We start from the raw sequence: 19,263 nt of genomic DNA, 5'->3' as shown, positions 1-19,263 counted from the left end.
ATTTTTAGTTCTCACCTGAGGAGGACATGTTTAGAAAGAGGGAAGGAGGGAGAGAGAGAAAGAGATGTTAGAGAGAAACTTCAGTCGGTTGCCTCCCTTACATTCCCCAACCTGGGACTGAACCCACAACCTAGGGAGGTGCCCTGACTGGGAATCAAACCTTCTGGTGCACTGCCCAGCGTCCCAACCAGCTGAGCCACCCCACCAGGAGTTACTGGTAATATGCTCTGAAGTTCCTTCCAGGGAGAAAGAGGGTTTCTTCTGATGTAGAAGCTGCGGTTCGGCCCCTGTGGTGTGAAGCCGTTGGTGACGGTTCTGTGGCCCAAGGGGCTTTCAGCCACACGCGTCCCGTGGTCCCAGACACTCAGGGCACCGAGGAGATACAGAACGTGCCTCTGCCACACGGCTGCACCCTCTGCAGGCACCGCAGCCGCTGGGAGAAGTGGGTGGAATCCTGGCAGCCTTGGGTTTCCACTTCTGGGACAGTGCTCAGGAAACGGCCCAGAAGCTATACTTGTTTTGTTTTTTAAAGAGGAAAGCTATCTTTATTAATTTTTTTGTTAATCCTCACCCGAGGATATTTTTACATTGATTTTTAGATGGAAGGGAGGGAGGGAGGGAGGGGGAGGGAGAGTGAGACATCGATGTGAGGGAGACACATCGATCGGTTGCCTCCCGCAGGGACTTACCAGAGTCAGGGATGGAACCTGCAAACGGGGTACATACCCCTGACCAGGAATCGAACCCGAGACCCATTGGTCTGTGGGCAGGCCGGCACTTTAATCACTGAGCCAAACCAGCCAGGGCCAGAGCTGTACTTCTTAACTCCAGTGACCCCAACATGGAGCCCATGTCCCATCCGCGAGGCTCTGTCACTGAGTACACTGTTGTGTTGGTTTGAAGCCAAACTCCCATGGGGCCTGAGGGTGCTGATTACTTACAGGTGCAATCACTGCATTAAGAAGGGAGCCAGTTGCTTTTAGATGATGTCAAATGTATTCTCTAACTGGTTTCTCAACATGGAATCATTTTCTTTCTGGTTCTAGCAGTATCATGAACACCAGTAGCTATTTTAGCATCTTAAAAAAAAAAAAAAAAAAGGCCTGGCCTGGCTGGCTGGGGACTGAGCGTCATCCCATGGGCTGAGAGGTCCCGGTGGGATCCCGGGCGGGGCACACGCCTGGTTTCGGGCGGATCCCCAGGAGGGGCGTGCGGGAGGCAGCCGATAGATGCGTCTCTCTCACTGCGATGTTTCTATTTCTCCTTTCCTCTCTCTCTAAAAAGTCAATAATAATAAAAAAGAAATCAGCAAATACAGAACTTGAGTACTTTTTTAAAAAGACAGCAGCTGACTCAGTGTGCAGGCAGGCTGACCACTCAGCCACCTGGGCGGAGGAGCTGCTGAGCGAGGGCGGCGGGCCCTCGGCGGGACTGTCCAGTCTGCAGCGGGCTCTGCGCTGCGGCCTGGCTGGGCCACTCCGGCTCCCGCTGGCACCCGCGCCGTGACCAGAGCACCGTGCCTGTCCAGACCCTGTCGGCCACGTCTAGAGCGGGACAAGTCTCCTTTTCTTCTTAGCTGAGTTTAAACAGGGTTGGAATTTTTTAAAGAGTGACTTTACTAGGAAACCAAGGGCAAAACAAAAAACCTGAAACTGGAAAAGCACCAAAGCAAAGAAATGAGCAGACTTGCAGGGCAGAGGCTCAGAGTTGCGGTGGGCGCGGACTGGAGCTGGAGACCTGGCCTTCTGGCGGCCGCAGGTCCTGTCCCCTGAGCTTTCTCCGCTCCTCGCCGGTCCCCACCCCACCTCTTCCTTTGTCAGGCAGCATCCAGGGAGTCCCTGGGTAGACAGGCGTTAATAGGGTTGAGATAATAAAAAATATGCATGTGGTCTCTGCCCCCAGCTCCTGCTAAGATTTGGTCTTTGACTTTGGTTCCGAACACCAGGCTCTTGGGTGATAGGAGCATCTTTTGTTCTAAGGAGACAACTCTTGGTGGGTTCTGGGATGGGGCTGGTGGCTAGAAGGACCACGCCGAGGGGAGACGCTTGGGACTGTCAGTCTTCCCCACCATCTTCTGAAGAGGGAGAGGGGTTAGAAGTAAGAGAATAGTCGTTCATGCCTCCATGATGAAGCTTTTCTATAAAAACCTCTGACAGGATTTGTAGAGTTTCTGGGATTATTTGCATCTTTTAAAATGTTCTTAGTATCCTGTCGGTTTGGCTCAGGGGTTAGAGCATTGGCCCTAGGACCGAAGGGTCTCAGGTTGGATTCCTAGTCAAGGGCAGGTACCTGGGTTGCAGGTACAATCCCTGACCCCAGTTGGGGTCCTGCAGGAGGCAACCAATCTATGTGTCTCTCTCACATTGATGTTTCTCTCCCTCCCTCCCTCTCGCCTTCCCGCTCTATCTAAACATCAATGGAAAAATATCCTCAGGTGAGGATTAACAAAACAAACAAATAAATAAATAAATTATTTGTACTAAACAGTCAACAGTGAGGGAACTTTTCCTGGGTTCTGTGAGCCCCTCTAGCCAATTATTGAACCTGAGCGTGGCGTCTTGGGAACCTCTGATTTGTAACCAGGTCACACAGAAGTTGTGGATGACCAAGGACCTGCCACGGGTGATTGGCATCTGAAGTGGGGGCAGTTTTGTGGGGCTGAGACCTTAACCTGTGGGGTTTGCACTGATTCTGGTTGAATTGAATTGGATCACAGGGCCCCCGGCTGGTGTGGGAGAATCGGTCTGTGTGGGGGGAAAACAAACCCACCTCTGTTGTCAGAATTACTGTGTGTAAGAAGCAGAGGAGAAACACAGTGTGTTTTTTCTTAGACAGAGAAGAATGAGATATTTTTATACTTTCATAGGACATAACAGCATAGCCCTAGCCAGCAGACAATCTGTTTTTTCCATGGTGAAAGTTTTTGTGTATTTTTGCCTGTAAGTTTTTTGGTATTGGTTTTGAGTAATTTGTATTTGCTTTCATGAATCGACATACTTTCATAAATGTACATTTATTTAATTATCCAAATTTTAAAAATTCTCTCAGAATCCATTTTCTCTGTAGAGGTTACTATTTCCTGACTCCTTAAATACAAATGTATGCTAAGAATAATTTCCTAATACTCTGAAGTGTGACAGTATTTCAAAATTTAGTTCAGCAAGTATTTATTGAATGTCCAGTCTGTGTTCCTAGTCACCTAATGTGGAGGAAAAATAGAAAAGCAAAACAAGACAAATAAAAAAACACTCAGTAAAAAACAACAAAACAAAACACTCCAGGCTCTTTGTCTGGTCCACATTGAAATCGTAAGATTCTTTAAAAATTTTTATTTATTTTTTCTTTATAGATTTTAGAGAGAGGAAGGGAGAGAGAGAGATAGAAACATCGATGAGAGAGAACATTGATTGGCTGTCTCCTGCACGCCCCCCACTGGGGATTTGGCCCACACCTGGGCATGTGCCCTGACTGGGAATCGAACTGGCGACCTCTTGGTGCAGGGCTCGATGCTCAACCGCTGAGCCACACCGGCCTGGTGAAATTCTAAGATTCTTGCAGGAGAAATCCTTCACATGTAAAACTGAACAAATCAAGGACGCACTTATGGTGAAGGAGCCTGACCCCTGGGGAAGAGATAGACATCTGGGCAGCAGGAACCCAGATCTTCGTTCTCACTCATCCGCTCATCAGCCTTGAGCCAATTACCTCGCCTCCCCGACTTCCTTGGTGATTTATGCTCTTCCCAGCTCTGTTATCGGATGTTTCTTGAATGCTAAGTGTCAGGATGTGCAGTAGAGACAGTGCTGTGGGAGTATACGGCCCTAAGTAACCCTCCTGTGAATACATCGGTCAGGCCAAAGGGAGTGCAGATACAAGGATGTTTATGTTTCAATATTCTAGTTATTCCTGCAGGAGCTGGACTTGGACAGACCTGATATTGCCTTTTTCCTAACTAACTTTTGAGGTAAGGCCAAGAATAACTAGAATTAAATTTACATTTAAAAATATTCCAAGTGTTGTAATTTGACAGGAGAAAACAGTCAGGCATTTATAGGAAGCTATTTTCTGTCTTCTGTGAGGAATCATGGACTCTTTAGTACAGTTAAGCCTTGTAAGTTTTAAAAAATAGCTTTATATTTCTCTGTTTCAGTCCTCACTGTTTAAGTCATTCATATTAGTTAACAGAAATTATGCTGCTAACTTTTTAAAAGTCAAAATCATTTTATACATGAATGTAACAGTTATCAGATCACCGACATCTATTTTTAGGTGCATTAAATACTTGAAAATATGATTGCGTTTAGTAAACTAGGAACATGGTAAGTAAAATCGGTTAATTGGAGGGAAGCAGTGTCTGTGTGTGTGTGTGTGTGTGTGTGTGTGTGTGTGTTTCCAGCCCTGGAGATTAGTGTGGCCTGAGGAACCGAGTGGGATTGGAATGCGGGTTCCAGCCGCACTTCCTCGGTGCCAGCTCAGGGGCCCACAGAGGGCGTGTGCCCACAGCTCTCGAATGGCACACACCCCGTGAGGGAGACAGTCTGAGACCTGGTTCTTGGCGGGGATGGAGGGTAGTGCCCAGTGCCTTTGCTCTGTTCCTGGCCTTCCCCCCGTAACTGTTTGCAGAGAGATCTTGTGTAAGGCGAAGGCAACAGTTCAAATAAAACCATTGGATACTTAATTTCTGATGATGATACAAAAATAAAGGCAAATTTTATTCATCTGCACCCTATATTCAAGGAGGCATAGCAGACAATTTTGGTTGGGGTAAATTCTGTACTTACTTGTAAGACTATACTGCTAAACACAATCTATAATATACAAAAGAGACAAGCATTATTATCCAGTGATTTTTAGAGAATTTTGCTACTGAGTAGCAAAAGTTGTTTGTGGGGTGGGGGTTTATAAAAGATTTTCATTGGGTTTCTAACACTGCTCTAGATGGCCAAGGATTAGCCACAGATAGTAGCATAGCCATGCTAGTGATACTGAAATATGTTTTTGAAGGCTCAACAGGCATGATGAGGCTACCCTGTGGTTGAGAATGTACCGAATTTATTAAAACACTTATTTAAAATTAACAAACAAACAAACAAGCAAAAAACAAAACCATTGGAGGAGAAGAGAGTGGCTACATTTTGGAAATAGATACCATTGTTACTTTTCTTCTAGTGTAAGATTGCCAGAAATCACAGAACTATTTAGTCTGGATGTTGCTTTAGGAGATTAGCTGTTATTTATTGAATAAGCAAGTAAACATTAGCAGATGGTCCTCCTGGAGGTAAGCGAAAGGAAACATTTTTTTTTTTTTTTAATGACAAAGTAACCTTTGTATTACTGTTTGATATAAAGTAGTGGGTATTTTTATGTCTCTCAAGTGTAAGCATAGGGTTTCATCCCAGGGTTTGAAATCCCTAGCAGAGCCCCTGCTCCCTGGAGCCAGGCACTGACAGGCTCTTTGCCCGAGCCCGCAGCACCACGATGGTCACACCTGTGGCTGAATGGGTGGCTAAGATTTTTCAGTTTGAAGTAAAAGATAAACTAACAAGCCTACTTTAAACCATACATGTGCACTTAAGAAATAAATACAAATGTTACTTATAACTCCCTTTCTATAAATGGATTTAAATTCTCTTAGCTGCAGAGTGTAAATTGTACTTAGTGTCAGTAACGTCCACATTTGAATTGGTTTTGAACGTCAGAATTGTAGAAAATCCTTTTGAAACTGAGCTTCATTCAATGTGAAGAGGTGATAGGCAGAGGGTAGGTGGAGAACGGGGTGAAATTGCTTGAAAGCATGTTAGAAAATTATAAAATATGTTGATCTAAATGGTTTCAGACAGTTAATTCAGAAAAACTTTAATTAGGAGCCACTTCCCCAAACACTGGCAAAGGGGGGAACTTGACTCATGTAAAATGCCCTAAGCAGAAGTGTGGTATGAGTAGCTTCACGCTAGGGATTTATTGATTGGGGTTATGCTAACTGCCGACATAGCATGTTATATACCCATAATGAGTGTGTGTCCCAGCCGTCCCTGCCATGCCACAGCTCCCAGCCTGTGGTCCAATGCATATTGACCCTGGCAGGACATGCACACTGCGACAGTGTGTGGTACTGGGTTTGCTTTTCACATGATGGCGCGGCTTAGCCAGTTGCCATGGTGATCAGCAGAGGTTCGGAAATATGCACGCTGTGACGATGGTGCCAGCCACGGGTGTGTTCCGACGTGGAAGAGGGCACTTCACATCGCTTGGCATTTCTACGTTGAGGTGCAAGTCTGTTGTGCTTCGAATGATCTGGAAGGCTGTGTCAGCCTCACTTTTATTCTGAATATATTATTAAGAATTGGAGGAAGAGGCTACTTTGCTCTTCAAACTTCAGGGTAACTGCAGAGATAGTACAGAAGAGTGTTGGTTTTCTAGATCGAGCCAGAGTAGGTTCTCTGTGCAGGAAGTGGGCTATATACTTCTAACTGAATTCAAGATCTGTATGAACTTGGCTGGCTTACTGCATGCACGACTTATTTTAGGGCCAGACGCTCATAAACAGCTTGCGAGCTAATTATGAAAGATACCCTGTGGAAGACAGTATAGAGTAATGGTTAAGGGGGTGGGGTTTGGAATCAAAAAGCCTGAATCTACGTCCCGTCTCTGCCCTGGCCCATGTGACTCAGTCCATACACCCAAGGTCACGGGTTCGATTTCCAATCAGGGCACATACCCAGGTTTTGGGCTTGGGCCTGAAGAGGCAACCGATTGATGTTTAACTCTCACATCGATGTTTCTCTCACTATATCCTTCCCCCTTCTTCTCGCTCTAAAATCAATAAAAAGCCCTCAGGTGAGAAAAAAAAAATCTCATTTCTAATACTTATTTTCTGGTTATCCTTGGAGCAAATTACGTATCCTCTCTGAATTATAGTTTCTTTCTAATGGTGATTGCCTCCTAGAGTTGATTTGAGGTTAAATGTGGTAATTCAAGGAAGAGGCTTAGCCCAGGGTCTGCAAACAAATTGCTCAATGAGTGCTACTAACTATTGCTATTATTTTAAACAGTATCTGTCTAATTAGCATTATTCTAAAGTGAAACCAAGACGATATGGAATTAATTCTTGTGTTTTGGTTGATAATGAGGAGAAAAGTGTAGGCTGTCAATGAATTCTGGAAAATAAGCTGGCTCTCCGTGTCCCTAGCTTTCACATCTGTGGATCCAACTAGCTGCAGACTGAAAGTAGTATTCTCCGTCCACAGTTGGGAATCTGTGGATGTGGAGAGCAGCTGTATGTATTGTTCTCCATCATTTCGTGTAAGGGACTGGAGCATCCATGGAGTTTGGTATTTTGGGGGATCCAGGACACAATCCCCTGCAGATACTGAGGGTCGTTTGGGGGAGTCAAAAGTTACACATGGATTTTTGACTGCATGGTGGTTGGTGCTCCAACTCCTGTGTTGTGCAGGGGTCTGCTGTGATTGCTTCTTAAATTATTACTCTTGCCTCATTTTTCTCATACAATCTTGTGTTGAGTCCATGGTGATATTGCCTCCTATTGGATATGTGGTCGTGTCTGGAGATTGTAGGTTGTCATGAGTAGTGGGTGCTGCTGGCCTCCTGTGGGTGGAGGCCAGGGATGCTGCTAAAACATCCTGCAATGCACAGAGTGCCCCTCACAAGGGAGAATGATCTGGCCCTGAGTGTCAGTAGAGCCGCGGTTGTGCTACTGTCACCACCCCTGTTCAGAAGCTTGCAGTGCCCCCCGTTTCCCGATGTCTTTGTTCTTATGTCCAATTTCGCTCTCTCTCAGCGATTTTCAACCTTTTTCATCCCATGGCACACATAAACTAATTACTAAAATTCCGCAGCGCACCAAAACCAATATTTTTGCTGATTTGACAAAAAACGTAGGTATAACTTTGATTCATTCACACTGCATGGTTATTGTTGTGTTGGCTGTTGTCATTTTTTTTTTTATTTGATGGTCTAAGGGAAAAGAGTTCAGTGCCCCTGACTAAATAGTCAGGTGTGGCATGTTTAAAAAAATTTTTTTATTGATTATTTAGAGAGAAGGGAAGGGAGAGAGAGATAGAAACATCGATGTGAGAGAGAAACATTGGTCGGCTGCCTCCTGAATGCCCCCCACTGGGGTCGAGCCTGAAACCCAGGCATGTGCCCTGATTGGGAATCAAAGGGACCTCTCAGTCCTTGGGACAATGCTCAATCCACTGGCCCACACCAGCCGGGCAAGTTTAGTTTTATTTTTAAAGAACATTATTGAAGAGGGACTGGGAGCGAAGCCAACCTGCCCCAGGATAGTCTGGAATGTATAAATCATTTGCTCCTAAGTGTCCTTGGTGAGGGAAGATTAAATCTTGTGATGTATTAGCTGGCTGTAAATTGCTCAATTGTTTGGCCTGTCTGATTACTTTGTCTCAGTTTTCCTTATTCCACTTGTCAACGAATTCCCCTAGCTTCTTACCGTCCTTTCTCACACTCATGTTATCACAAATGGTAGGATTTCCTTCTTTGTTTTTGCATGGCTGAATAATATTCCATTGTATGTGTACCATGACTTCTTTACCCAGTCATTCATCTGTGGACACTCACATTGTTTTCATGCCATGACTATAGTAAATAACACTGCTGTGAACACGGAAATGCAGCTATCTTTTCAAATTAGTGTTTTGTTTCTGTTCCCAGAAGTGGAATTAGCGGATCATTTAATTCAATTTTACATTTGAGGAGCCTCCATACTGTCTTCCACAGCAGCTGCACCAGCTGACACCTCACCAGCAGTTCACAGTGGTTCTCTCCACACCCGCGCCAGCACTGTTGTTTGTTGATTTATCGACGACAGCTATTCTGACAGGTGTGAGGTGATACCTCATTGTGGTTTCAGTTTACATTTTCCTGAGTACTAGTGATGTTGAACATCTTTTTATGTTCCTGTTGGCTACTGGTATGTCTTCTTTGGAGAAATGTCTGTTCAGGTCCTTTGCCCATGTTTAATTTGGCTTGCTATTATTTGCTGTTGAGCTGTATGCATTGTTTTTTTTTTTTTGTATACTGTAGATATTAACCCTTATCGCATAGGTGGTTTGAAAATATTGTTTTCTCATTCAGTAGGTTCTCTTTTCACACTGACAGTTCTTTTGTCATTTAAAGATTTTTAGTTTGATATTGCCCCATTTGTTTATTTTCGACTTTGTTGTTTGTCCAAAATTTCATTGCTAAGACCCAGGTTGGAGAGCTCCATTACTGTTTTCTTCTAGGAGTTTCATGGTTTTAGGTCTTACGTTTAAGTCTTTAATCCGGTTGAGTTAATTTTTGTGAGTGGTGTATATGGGTCTACTTTTATTCTTTTACAGGTGAATATCCAGTTATCTCAGCATCAATTACTGAAAAGACTATTATTTCTCCATTGCATATTCTTTGCTCTCTTATAGAGTATTAGTTGGCCATATATCATGGGTTTATTTTTGGGATCTTGATTTCATTTCATTGGTACTGTTACTATGCCAGTACCACACTGTTCTGTTGACTAGCTCTGGAAGTTTCTTTGCCTGTAGGCCCCACAGAGGGACAGTCAGGATAACTCATGGCTCACTCCAGTTGTAGCTGACCAGAGAAGTGGGCACCTATGTCTGTCAGGGTGCCATTCAGCAAAGAGAAGCCAACTGAGATACCTGGAGCAGAAGGTGACTTAACAACATTATTACAGGCTTACTCAGTTACTGGAAAGGCTGAAGAGCGGGCTTTAGGATGAGCCTCATCAATGACTCCAAGAACAGCAGAGAGCGCCGACCCAATTAGAAGGTTACTACCTTAATCCTAAGTGGGGAATCAGCCGCCCTCTGGTAGAACTGCTGTGTTATGAACTTTCTATAGATGTAGTTCAGGGGTTAGGAAGCTGGTGACTAGACTCTAGAAAGCAGAATCTAACTACTGTCTCTGCAACATATCTTTCTCCTTCTGTGTCTGTTTCCCTCCCTCTTTCCTTCTCTCCTTCTCCTTTCCCTCCCCGCCCTTCCCCCTTCCTTTCTCTCTTCCTCCCCATACAAAATAGAAGGCTGGAGCTCCAATGGAGAGTTACCTCACACCTTCCAGACAAGCCTACCATTGGAAGCAGCCAAAAGTAGTGGGGAGTATGTTCATAGAAGCACTATTTACAATTGCTAAGATCTGGGAACAGCCCAAGTATCCATCAGTAGATGAGTGGACACAAAACTGTGGTACGTATACACAGTGGAATACTATGCAGCTGTCAGAAAGATCTCTTATCCTTTGAGATGACATGGAGAGACCTGGAGAGATTATCCTAAGTGAAACAAGGCAGTCAGAGAAAGACAAGTATCACATGATCTCATTTATTTGTGGAATATAATGAACAAAATGAGCTGATGAACAAAATAGACCCAGAAACATGGAAGTGGAGTGCAGACTGACAAACCTCAGAAGAGGAGGCAGGGAGGGTGGATGAGATAAACCACAGAACTTACATGCATGTATGCATAACCAATGGACATAGACAATAATGTTTAGGGGGGAGGGTGTGGGATCGGAAGGAGGATGTCAGTGGGGGGAAAAGGAGAAACATCTGTAACAAAAATAAATTAATAATTAAAAAAAGAAGTAGTGGAGAAGGGACAGCCTTGTCTTCATACAAATGCACCGGAAAAAAGGGGCATGATTTTCATCTAGAAGCTGAGTTCTGAAGGAGTTGGGGAAATACGGTTTTAATGTCTATATTTTTCTGTGACTTTCTTTCTTCAGTATTGTTCTTTTTGAAGCTTGACAGTTCATTCAATAATTTTAGAATTTTATGATAAGTTTTTGACAGGAGGGAAGCAGTTGGACTCAGCATCATGTGAAACACATACTCCACTTATTAACGTGGGGTCTGTTATGAAGTTCTAAGATTATTGAATGCGTTGTCAGATTTCAAGAACAATGATTGAAGAAAGTTATGAAGAAAATCTGATAAAACTACAAAATAGAGACAACTAAGTAATGGGAATTTATCTCTCCTCATCTTTTTCTTTTTTTTCTTTTTTAGGCCAGGGGATCTTAAATTATGTGGGGACAGTATGGTGTAGCTTATCTCTAATTGCCAGTTTATAGTGTTTGCTTGACTTTCAGCTACTTAGTCATTTTCTTATTTTCTGGTGGTTTTGTCTCATCTAACACTGTTAATTTTCAGTAAATATTTAACGAGCTGCAGTCACTTTTCTGAGATGAAGCAGCTGGGGCTTACTCAAAGCTTCTGGAATTTGAGAAGGCCAAGAGATAAGGTGAAATTCCAGCTCATTGGGAAGGAATGATTTAATGTGACTTGGCTTTTTAAGTATTCGTGGAAAAAAAGTATGAAAGAAAACTTATGGATCGCCGTGCTGTACTTCATAATTAGATATTTATTTCTAATGGTTTTTACTTGCAAGTTTGTTTTGTTCTTGTAAACCTTTTCTCTACTTTTATAGTTTCTTTGCTTACAGCAGAGACTATAAACAAGCCTGTTGCTGGAACTTCTGCTGAGCAGATCTCCAGAGAACTGTCCTGCCTTAGAATCAGAATGTTGGTCTCCCTCAAAAGTATCTGGAGTCGGGACATGCAAATGTCGGCTCATCTTACTTGGCTTCTCTGGGCTCTTAACACACACACATTTATTTACTTAAAAATGATATGTGTTTTGCTTATTGTTTGTGATGCGTCCAAGTGGCAAGAACATACACTTCCGTATTAAAATGAATAAACAAACAAAACTAGATTGGGAATGGATGGGTTAGATTAAATACTCCGTATATAGGTTTCATATGCAGCCATGGGAATTTTAGCTTCTTGGTTTTTGTGTGTGTTTGAAATGATACATCTCAAATTTTTTTTGCTTTTATTTTGATGAAGATAAAAATAAATCCTTGGTGAGTCTGGATTTATTTTGATGACATGTACCCAATATAATGACATACGCCCAGTGTACAGTCAGTTTAGCTCTTTCTAATACATTTTTCATCTGTCAACCGTTCTGAATGCTACAGTGAGAAATTACAGATCTCTTGTAAGACCATCGGGGACTAGTAAGAACCAGTGAACCACTAGGATATAATAGACCCATGAAGGTGGTGTAACTTCCGAAAGTTGTATGTTTGGTTTTAAGAAGAAACTTGCTTGTAACTAAAAATGAAGACATTTAAGGAGAATAAGTTGAATTTATCTATGATCTCATCATTAATAAATAATGTAAAACATGGTGATAGTATTTTTTCTTTTTTTTTTTTCTGTTCATATATTGTTGTATGCGTTCTTCATAAAACCAGGATACGTACACTTATTGATATGCACAAAGAGATAATTTATATTCTATTTTATTCATCAAACACTACATTGTAAGTGTTTTCTCATGGCTTCACATGCTCTTCAAGTCATGCTTTTTATTAACATGTTAATGTTTGTCATCGGATTATACCATAACTTATATAACCATTATCCTCTTGTTGGAATATAGTTTGCTATTTTGTGCTAAGAAAATAATATTGTAGGGATGTTCTTCAAAATGAGTTTGGTTTCCATTTTAACAGGGTAGGTCCCAAAACCAAAATATTGAAATCAAAGGTAAGGGCTCTTCTGTCTCTTGTTCCACACTATCAAGTGGCACCATCTGTAGGGCACCCTGTGGTCTGTATGGAACTCTCAGCAGCACTACGTTGAAGAAAATGTCTTCCAGTGTTTAGGGAAAAATAGGGTTTGATTTTCTTTATCCTCCATTTTTTTGTTTTTTAAATATATAGCCATTTATTTCTCTACTTGCCAAAATAAAAGCATTTTTTTGTCACTGCTCTTTCTTCTGTGAGTTGCACATTTATGTCCATGGAGCGAACGTTCCAGTGGAGTTAAAAGGGACCATACACCGATGTACTAGGTAGGTATACGTCCTAAGAAGAAAAATAAAGTAGGATTAGGGGTGAGAGTGCAGAGGTCGGAAAGGTCATCGTAGGTACTGTTTTTGAGGGAGGCTTTTCATACTGGCTCCGTCTGAGCAAAGGTTCCGAAGGGGAGGTTTGCTGCTGGGAGCAGAGCATTGCAGGCGGCAAGCAGGATTCCAGATGCAAACACCTGGAGCCCAGGTGTGCTGGATGTGACCTGCGGGAGGGGCTGGGAGGGGCTGCAGGGTGAAGCCATCAGATGGCATCAAGTCCAGATCTCGGAGGGGCTCAGAGAATATGGTAGAAGCTGGAATTGGAGAACAAGAAGGAAACGGTTGGAATATTCTGAGGAAAAGAGGGACACGACCTCTGTGAATTCGGATGAATTACCTCCTCTGGATGGAGGGGGCTCCATTTCAGCCCAGTTCACCCTTTGGCCCCTTGCTGGGTGGCTGCGGGCAGGGGGCTGCTGGGGGAGGTGTGAAGGGAAGACAAATGGGCAAGGTGAGCCAGGGGGGCAGTTCCGAGTCCAGGAAGAGGAGGGCGGGCCCAGGTGAGGGCCCAGGTGAGGGCCAGGCAGAGAGGCGGGGCGCTGAGGCTGGATCCTAGGACACAGGGAGGAGTTGCAGAGGGATGGGATGGCGCGCGTGGGGGCAGAGTTACAGTTCTTCACGGTAAACGTTGAAACTCGCTGCAGTCTGCACGGTTAGGAATACACCCTGCCTGTCGGGCTTTACATTCTCTCTCGTTCTACGTGGGCCGGACTTTCCCTCGGCGACGTGGGGGCCCTGGCCGGCGTGGCTCAGCGGTTAGAGCGTCGGCCTGCGGTCCGGAGAGACCCGGGCTCGGTTCCCGCTGAGGGCACGTACCTCGGCTGCAGTTTGTCCTCGGCCCTGGTTAGTCGTGCGTGTGGCAGCCACTCGATGTGTCCCTTTCACGTGGATGTTTCTCTCTCTTCCTCTCTCTCCCTCCCACTCTAACAACAACAAAAAGAGACGTGGGTGACTCTTTTACAATGACTTTAATCATTACCGTCATTAAAATTAATAGCATCTTTATGTCGATAATGCTGTTGTTCAGGTATTTACTCAGTAGCGGGCTAGTGTTGAAAAACAGGCCCCTCCAGCAAGGTTATTGCGGGGGACGCGGGAGCACCACCCTCGGAGCAGGCCTGAGCGGCTGCGGCCCTGAGCCCAGCTGGGGGAGCGCACACTGGGAACTGGGGGTTCTGGGCCGAGACATAACGAGCACCTTGAAACAGAGTTTTAAGTTTGCATAAACTGATAACCAAACCGAGGAAGAGGGGAACGGATGGGGAGCCGGCCTCGTGGCTGGGAGAGGGCCGCTGCACCCGGGCATCAGTGTTTGATTGGCATCCGAATGCGCGGTGCCCCACTCCTGTGGTCGGTGCAACACTAATTAGAAAGCTGTGTTTTGAATTTAGCTTTTATTGTTCGTTGTGTGTTAGGCTTAGGTTATGTCTAAAGGCCAGCACTGGGAGATTTATGTGCCTGGAAAATATTTTCCTCCTCCGTGGTTTCCATTGAGTTCAGTGGGAAAATCAATCTTGCAATGTAAGAGGCTTGGGATTGTAGCATTTTCACTGACCACGCTGTGCATAAAAATGCAGCTACCCTGGACTTGGAAAAAAATTCTAGGCGATTGTTATAAGTGCCAATTAATTTTCTAGAGCAAACAGAGGAAGGAACATTGGAAAAAGAGACTGGAAATGAATCAGCAAGGAGAGGGAATACATGTGGAGAGAAGCATCAGGAGGGAATAGTTTGATATAGCTGGACAGTGAATTGGGCACTACATGTTTTGCTAATTGTCTCAAACAAGGACATTTGTTGGATCACCTACTCTTCTTTTTACTGAAAAAGGAAAATACTGTACACACATTGATTTAGGCTATAAAAATCTGTATAGGAAAAATTAGTTTTTTAAATAAAGGATATTAAATAACAGTATATAGTAGTTTCAGTTGTGGCTTAGAGTTATTTTGAAATGGATACATATTTTCTTCATCTCTTTGAAACATAAAGAAATTGTGTTACATTGTAACTTCACAATTCCTTTTTTGATGGGAACATTTGCTCAGTGGTACAGAAAGAGACATTGGAACCAATCCTCTAACTCTTGAGGGACAGAATTGAAAAAAATCAGCATAGCTGGCAAAGAGGGGGCCCCAGAGACATCATATTACTGGGCTGTATCTAATCCCATCCCCGTACACCAACAGCACATTTCTTCATCTTCTTGTTCTTTCAGGTCCTAATTTCAGTGTGAATTTCTGGCGTCTTCCCTAACCTTTCAGCTTAAAAAAGGTTTCTCTGTGAAAATCCCTCATCTCATTCTTGCTTTGAATTCATTCTTAGCATTTACCACAATTTTCTCTTATACTTATTCATGCAGTTATCTGCTTCTTGTCTGCTACCCCACCCCCAATGTATTACAAGATCCATGAAGACGATGATTGATTCTTCCACAAATATTCATGGAGTGCCTTCTTTCCGTCCCCAAATATTTATTGAATTCTTATTCTGTTTCAACTAGGAATTGGGGGTGCATTAGCTCCTGGAGTGTACACTGTCCTACATTTTTACCATCACTGTTGTATTTCTCACGGTGTCTGGTTCCCAAAGAACAGTCAGTAACTGTTTATTAACAAAAGGAAGATGGGAGCCATGGAGGATTGTCTGCCGGGTTCCAGGGGGAGTGGAGTCAGCATTTAAACCTACAGTTGGGAATGTAAACATCTGAGGCTGGGGACTCCTTTTCCCTCTCCCAGCTGAAGTTTCCAGGTGTCCCCGCCCCGCAGTGCTGCGGTGCTCAGAAGTTTCTTCTCTGAAATGGGAAATCCCCAAACCCACCGATTCTGAGTGATGGATTGGTCTGACTGAGGTGGGTGCCATGCCAGGTCCAGAGTTACCCTCTTAAGGAAAGATGAGTGTGGAGTTTATGTCTAGAGGGTTCTCTCCTCTTCAGATGCTACTGCTTTATTTTGGCAGACGAATGGCAGGTAGGGTGTGTGTGGTGTGTGTATTTTCCCCCAGGAGTTTTGAATTTTTTACATGCCATTCTCATAATTATCAAAGCAGCATGGTTTTCCACCAGATACCACGGAAGCCTGAGATAGTTTTCACTGTATCAGCCTGAGAATGTTTTAGGTCAGCCTGACTTTTCTTTCAGTAAAAACCAGAACCTCCTTAATGTTAGATCTTATTTTGTAAACTACATTTGGGGAGTGTGCACAGTTTAAAAGGCAAGATAAATATCTAACGACTTCATGTGGGAGTGATTCTTTTATTATTGGTGAGTTTATGAAATACGGAACTTTTAATTTTAACAGTTATGTTTGTACTTTTATGCCCATAATTAATCTAGACATCCAGCTGTTTCTTTATATTGCTTATGATTAAAAATAAGAAAATCATTTACTGACTTTAATACACAGGATGAACAAATGAGGTTGTTTTTTTTTTGATTTATTTTTTATTGTTTTTTAAATATGTTTTTTCTTTTATTGACTTTTAGAGAGAGAGAAAGGAGAGGGAGAGAGAGATAGAAACATCAGTGAGAGAGAACATCGATTGGCCTCCTCCTGCATGCCCCCCACTGGGGATCGGGCCCACAACCTGGGCATGTGCCCTGACGGGAATCAAACTAGCAACCTCTTGGTGCAGGGTTGACGCTCAACCACTGAGCCACACCGGCCAGGCAACAAATGAGTTTTCTATCTCTCAGTACACAGTATGAAATTCTAAGGGGGCAGAACTGGAGAAGCCTGCTGTGCATCACCAGAAGCGGGCAGTTGACACCCAGAAGCAGCGTGTGAAAAACATTCTTTCTTGGGATAAACAGCTCTGTAGAATTAGGTGTGTGTTGGAAAAGTACTGTATCTCTAGAAAGTACAGTAAGAAATGACCATAAAACATCAGAAAGAGGTTGCAGTTTATCCCTGGCCCTGGTTGGGTTGTGTGGGTGGCAACCACTCCATGTGTCCCTTTCATGTCGATGTTTCTCTCTTTCTCCCTCCCACTCTATCTGAACAAAATATGGAAAAATGTCCTCGGGTGAGGATAAAAAAAAAAAAACATCAGGAAGAGGTTATATTTGTTTGGTATTCTTTGCTTAATTATAGTCTTTTATAGAATGATTTCTATTTAAAAGTGTTTAGAGAAAGACAGTAGTTTGCGAATTTAAGAAATCATTTTTAGCCTAGCTGATGTGGCTCAGTGGATTGAGCTTCATCCCATGGACTGAAAAGTCCTGTTTAATTCCCAGTCAGGGCACATGCCCAGGTTTTGGGCTCGATCCCCAGTGGGGGGTGTGCAGGAGCCAGCCAATCGATTATCTCTCTCACATCAATGTTTCTTTCTATCTTTCTCTCTAAAAAATTAATAGAAAATATTTTAAAAAAGAAATACTTTTATTTTTACTTTATGTCATATTGTATATTTCTAAAAAACCACACATAAATAGTGTAGTTTAATCCTGGTTATTTGAGATTATACGTAACTCAAATATATATTTCTGTTTAACAATGTACGGGTTTATGACATTATTGTGAATTTTCTTTTACTTTGAGAAACTCTGGAGTTAGAGTGAGTGAGAGTGTTGGAGAAGTCGTCCTTGCTGAGAAAATACTGAAAACCTACGCCCGCTTCCAGGTCTCCGTGAAATCAGACCTCCCTGGGGAGCAGTCTCTGATGAGTAATGCTAGGATCCCGCCACACTGTGGGCGTCTCCTCTTTTGACTCTGGATTGCAGAGGCTTCTAGAGAGCTTGGACTTTTGAGGATTCTTTGCAGCATCTGGCCCCATGTGAAACTGGCTCAGCTTTGCGACCAGGGTATCTGGTTCTGTCACACAGGATCTGAATGAGTTGCTGCCTTGTCCAGGTACAACCTGATCCCACGCATGAGAGCATGGTGCCCCGCGGGGATCTAGAACGCTGAGATTAGATTGCATCTAAAAGAGCTATTTTATAAATATCATGATGCTTTGATGACTTGCTATGTTTCTGTTCTTCTTGAAGAAGGGGGTCGGGAACCATTCGTGTCTAACGTGCTGCAGCTAGGTATTGATCGAATGCCGCTTTACGAGAGAGACGGCGAGAAATGGGAGGGAGGGATCAACTTGTGCACAGTGGCCTTCCTCCGGCAGTGTTCACTGCTCACTGCTGATGTCTTTCCCGGTTGCTTTTCTTTTTTTTTTAATTTTATTTCTCTTACTGATTTATGTTTTTTACAGATGTTTCTCCTTTATCCCCCTCCCCAGTTGCTTTCCAGTGTACGCATTCCGATCCCTGTAACACATTTCTTACTAGTGACTGAAAGTGATGCTCTCTATGCAGGCATGTGCCACTACGGCTTGCTTGTTCTACAAATAGGTTTGTAAAAAGGAAAAAAAAATTCTGCATATTGATTTCTGCTAGAACCAGTGAAAATCTAAGTGAAATATTATCAGGTACAGAAAAGCTTTATGTTTTAGAATGAACTCTGTCATTATCCTGTTTTATGTATTATGAGTAAATAGTTAAAATACATTTAAGTTGTTTGATAGTTATAGGGACTGTATCCCTTCAGGATAGGGAATATGGCATTTAGATTCCTTAGCATATTAAGATCAGAGTAAACACTTTTCTTTTCTTTTTTTATTCTCACCCAAGGATATATTTTTATTGATTTTTTTTCTTTCTTTATTGATTTTAGAGAGAGACAGGGAGGGAGAAGGAGAGAGAGAGAAACATCAATGAGAGAGAACATCGATTGGCCGCCTCCTGCAAGCTCCTCTTTGGGCATTTGTCCCACAACCTGGGCATGTGCCCTGCCTGGGAATCAAACCAGCGACCTCTTGGTTCATGGGTCGATCAATACTCAACCACTGAGCCACACCAGCCGGGCTTTATTAATTTTTTTTTTTTTAGAGAGAGGGCGAGGGGAAGAGAAAGAGAGAAAAACATCAATTGATTGGGTTGCCTTCCCATATGACTCAAACCCACAACCTAGATTTGTGTCCTGACCAGGAATCTAACCTGCCACCATTTAGTAAATTTGGGACGATGCTTCAACCCACTGGGCCACCTGGCCAGGGCAAACACTTTTGATTTAAACATTTTCCCACCATCTTACATGTGAAGCAGGCTCTAGTTTTTACCGTGACCCTTCTTAAATATCTTGGAGTTTGTCTTTACTCCTTTCAAACCCCACATTTAATTTGTCAGTCAGTCTTGTGTAATCTACCTTCATGCAGATTAGACTGATCACTACAGATCACCACCTTCTCTGCTGCCATTCCTCGGGGGAGGGTGGTCTGCCTCACGGACGCGTGTGGTGCGGATCACTGCGGCC

General features: G+C 43.3%; 1 protein-coding gene across 2 annotated transcripts in view; it reads left to right on the top strand.

The window, feature by feature from the left end:
* The window catches only part of PLOD2 (procollagen-lysine,2-oxoglutarate 5-dioxygenase 2), a 109,142-nt gene that overhangs the window by 9,819 nt on the left and 80,060 nt on the right, over positions 1 to 19,263 (top strand). The window lies entirely within an intron of this gene.

Source organism: Molossus molossus, unplaced genomic scaffold (assembly GCF_014108415.1).
Source record: "Molossus molossus isolate mMolMol1 unplaced genomic scaffold, mMolMol1.p scaffold_m16_p_5, whole genome shotgun sequence".
In the NCBI taxonomy this organism is placed as follows: domain Eukaryota; kingdom Metazoa; phylum Chordata; class Mammalia; order Chiroptera; family Molossidae; genus Molossus; species Molossus molossus.
The sequence above is the reverse complement of the archived record's forward strand: the minus strand, read 5'-3'. Positions and strand labels throughout refer to the sequence as shown.